This window comes from Haemaphysalis longicornis, unplaced genomic scaffold (assembly GCF_048455015.1).
Source record: "Haemaphysalis longicornis isolate Haplotype H1 unplaced genomic scaffold, Haemaphysalis longicornis Haplotype H1 scaffold_9, whole genome shotgun sequence".
In the NCBI taxonomy this organism is placed as follows: domain Eukaryota; kingdom Metazoa; phylum Arthropoda; class Arachnida; order Ixodida; family Ixodidae; genus Haemaphysalis; species Haemaphysalis longicornis.
Window position 1 is genome coordinate 15,016,174 of NW_027526460.1, and position 4,336 is coordinate 15,020,509.

At 54.3% G+C, this 4,336-nt stretch overlaps 1 non-coding gene across 1 annotated transcript; it reads right to left on the minus strand.

The window, feature by feature from the left end:
* Positions 1 to 3,992: 3,992 nt before the first annotated feature.
* Trnav-aac (transfer RNA valine (anticodon AAC)) lies at positions 3,993 to 4,065 on the minus strand. Its single transcript has one exon. It is a non-coding gene; the product is annotated as a tRNA-Val (tRNA).
* Positions 4,066 to 4,336: the final 271 nt, after the last annotated feature.

Sequence of the window (4,336 nt, forward strand, 5' to 3'; positions counted from 1 at the left end):
GCACGAACGACGAGAGGGTAGGTGTCGTGACACTCCCACGCAGCAACTGGTGACGGCGGCGAACCCACGCAGCAGCGGGGGAGGTTTGCGCCCCTTTCGTCACCACTTGCCGCCGCCAACAACGTGCCCCGACCACGCTTACTTCCCCCCGCGAGACTGCGAAATGGACTCGTCCGCTGTTGGGTGACGCAGTCGAGTGACGTCACGAGGAGGAGAACCCCGGAGGCACGAGCACGGCAGAGAGAGGAAAAAAAGAAGCGCCCAGCTGTTTCTGCCCTTGCCCCGGAAACTCCCCCTCGGCAACAACGAACGGGGCGGAGCGTTTGCGGCCGCGCATCTGTGTGGCCTTCTTTCCGCGCCAGGAGTGAACTTGGCCCACTTTCGCGAGACGACGGTCAAGGTGTTCCCGGGCTCGCTTTTTTATTCAATTTTGTTTCCGCCTCCAGCCCTCGGCGCGATGTTGACAACTTGTTGCGCCTCGTGTGTGTGCCCAGCGTGCCGCCTGGCGAAGCAGCGCCGGGAGAAAGTCGATGGAAACGAGTTCCGCTCTTTCTTCCTCCGAGCCGCGCTCTCTCCCTCGGCCGAGGCCGATGGCCTTGGCGGAGAAAGTCCGCTCTGCGCGTCGCCAAGGCCGGCCAAGGCCGGGTCTCCTACCTTTCCTATCGCGACTCTCGTGTGGCCCGCAGTCAGCGGCCCAGTTTCCGAGAGCGAAACGAGTACATACGGGGATGGGTACCCTGGCTGCTGCGAGAACAGCCCTGGGAAAAATAGCGCAGCCGCGTTTTTACACGTGCGGAGAAGGACATGCCGTGACGCTATCCAGGACCTTGAACGCTCACGGCAAATAATCGCGCGCGTACCGCGGCCACCGAAAGTAAATGTAAAAAAAAAGAGAAAAAACGAAACTAGTGACACTCTGTTTCGTCTTTTTCTTTCAGTTTTAGCAGCGTGGTTAACGTTTATGACACCTCGCAGGGTGCCATTGGAAGCACTCAAGAAAGCTGCGATTTCTGGAAAGACCAATAACAGTTGAATAAACAGCAGCGACAAGAAAATGGGCGCCTACTTTTCAAGGGCCGCGAAACGTTGACTGAGTGTTGAAAATTGAGGAGAAGGGAGGCTTCAAACGGAAAACCACGAACTGGTAAATAGGAAACACTTTATTTCACACATCCTGACAGGAACAATACAAAATTTCGCAAACACGTGGAGAATAAACACGGGCCGGCATCGCTCGCGATTGAAGGTCAAGTGCAACCTAGGCGCCCGGAAATATCGGTTTATTTCTGGAACGGCTCGCTGATGCGATCGAAGTCTCGGCGGCTGCGCCCTGCCATCCATCCCGATTCGCGGAACACTCCCCGGGAGCGCTCGGAGTCACCTTGAGGCGGCAGCCACAAAACAAACACCAAATCTAGGAGTCCGCGGAAAAAGTAATCGTTTCCTACCGACAGCGGCCCAGGTTCCTCTCTTCCATGCGTTTTCCCTCCTCCATCTCATAAAAGGACACGCAAATTGAACTCGTCTGCACCGCAGGGGGGAACAGAGCGGTCCGGGCGAGTCCAACCAGCGTCTCCCGTGTGCCGCCTCGTGCAGATTCCCCGCCGTGAGCGCACTCGCCCACTTTGTGGGAAAGAAGGAAAAAAAATCGGGGGACCGCGGTTCCCGCCAATCGTAACGCGTCCTGTGCGCAAAAAACGCGCTCTAACACAACCGCGCCACGAGTAGGTCACCGACTCGTGCGACCGATGCTTTCGGGGGGTGTGGCACGCATCCTTTCCAGCTGAGAGGGAGTGGTTGCCATGCCAACGCGATCCCGGCGCCGCCCTGGCGGCTCCTCCGCGAACCACGGACACTGCTCTCGGCGCTCCTGCGAGATGCTCGTGAGGTTCGGTGCGCTGATGTACCCTGTGCTTTGAGGTTCGGCCCGGTTCTGCACGCCACTCGCGACGGAAGGACGGGCGTTTGAGGACTTCGCCACAAGCTTGAGAAAATGCGTCTCGCGCGTTCGCTCAAGAACGCGAAGGAGGCGCCCGTGGATCACCCGGTCAACTTTACGGGATGAGTGACTACGAGGGAGGAAAAAGTTCGTGGGTGGTGCTTCCGTTGTCTCTGGTCAAAATCTCATGTGTGGTTGAGTGGGACGTTTAAGTGATTGAATAAATGGTGTGCACGGAACATAATAGTGCTTGTTCAAACATTTGAGTAGAGAAACAGAGGATAAGGGCGGCTTTCTGCGCTTTCTGTTGCCTGCGTCATTAGATATAAAACCTTAACCATTTGCCCGCATTAATTAAATTAGTATTTAACACGACCTTAAAGGACGAAAAGTAAGCGAGAACGTCTGCCGTCCTGCCGAAAATAGACCATTATTTTACTGGTGCTGTCCGCAAAAAATGTCCTGTTTAATTCTCCTTGGTCGTTCGTGAGGCGAGGAAGGCTGACTGCATGACTGGAGACTTGCTTAATTGCGTTGTAGTTACTGAAAATACTACATGATGATACAAACAAAAATAGATCATGGACGACCACTTGAGCGGTGGCCCGCACCTGGCCGTGAGCTGTAGTGAATACATATTATCGGCTGAAATTATTTGTTCGAATAGCCGTTTTATCGAGCCCTCTGTGGCACCTGCGGTATTATTTTTTTCCCGCGAACATAAACCTGCCCCACACATGAACTTTCCCGCTCACATCAACTAAACCATAAAGCACAGTTCATCAGTTCCAGATTTGACAACTGAACTCCAAAAAAAAAAAAGAAAAGAAATAGCAGACGGCCACAAAAGATGCCCAACGAAAAAAACAAAACATTGTGAACGCGTGAGGGAGTTCCTGCGCCAGTCATCGCCCCCTAATATCCCCCGCCACATCGAGCAACGTAGCAGCACGGGGGGAACACTGGGCGAGTCCATTTCGGAGCTCTTCCCCGACCGTCGGGGTAAAGACCGCATACATTCGCCTTCCCGGCGGGAGGACGAGGTGTGTGTGGTGAGAGGGAAGGGGGTCCGCTCGGGGAGAAGGGGTGCATGTTGGTGCCGAGAGGGGTGCGTGCAGGTGTCCCGCGAGGCCTTGACCTCAGCCGGCAGCCGGCCCGCGGCCCCTTTACGCGCGCGAACGGCCCTGAACAGGGGAGAGGCGCACCAGTTTCCGGGCGGCCGGAACGCTCCTTCCGCGTTTCCGCTGCTCGGGGACCTTGACCGGGATCGCGCCGCTCCTCTGCCTCTCGCGGACTCGGCCATCCTTTCCCGGTGGGGCTGGAGTACCGCGGAGAGGGGCTCAGGAGCCCGGAGTACCGAACGCACCGTCTCGTTTTCCACTGCCAAGGACGCGCGCTCGATTTCCGGCCGCGGCTGCCGCTTTTCTGATGGAGGCGAAACCGCCGTGTGATCAAGTTTTCGGAGCTCGTTAAAGATCCCCTGCAAGTAGTCAAAATTAATCCGGAGTCCTCCACTACGGCACGTCTCATCGGCCTGGTGTAGCGTCGGCGCGTTAAACCTCATAATCAAATCAACCGTTTGCACTGCAATTAGTGAGGGAAGCTTCGGCCACCGCCCTGGGTAGCCCCAAAGATGCGTTTGAAGAATTTAACTCGATAAGTTATTTACATTCTAATACCGACCTACAATACAATATACACTTGCAAGGGAGCAGCAATGGCGGATCTGAGGGGCAGGAGTTCGGCGATAAACGACCCTTCCGATACTGTGAGGTCATCCCTGTCGCGTCCTTTGGACGGCGTTTTAAAGGCGTCTATTGTCAATTGATTTGACAAAACTATCGTAATTAAATAGGGCATGCTGCACCAGTATTCAACGCTAGTGTACGGTTGTCAATTATTCCGCGGGAAACAACGCACGGCGACTCGTTTTCCATGCAGTGACTACCATCATTTGTATAGTTTCGCAGCCGCCCGACATCGTTTCAGTGGCGCTACGAACACGGGTAACTGGTAACTTGCACTAATGTTCAAAAAAAAAAATAAAAAGGAATGTTCCTGCCAGGGATCGAACCTGGGACCTTCCGCGTGTTAGGCGGATGTGATAACCACTACACCACAAGAACACACGCATCTTTATTTGTAACACCCACAAGAACAGACGCGACACAGACTTCTTAGATAAGGTCTGAACAAAACTCACATTTAATTATGTTTGATCAATGGGCAACAACGCAGCCTACGGTAAAATGCGCATCCTCACGACCGCTTCACCTAGCCGCATAAGCGGTACCACAAACAGACTTGTGCTGCAGCATGCAGTCTCGATTGTCTGCTCTAGATTAATTGTTAACTAACGCCAGGCATACACCATACTGTGTGGTAAAAAATGGCAGC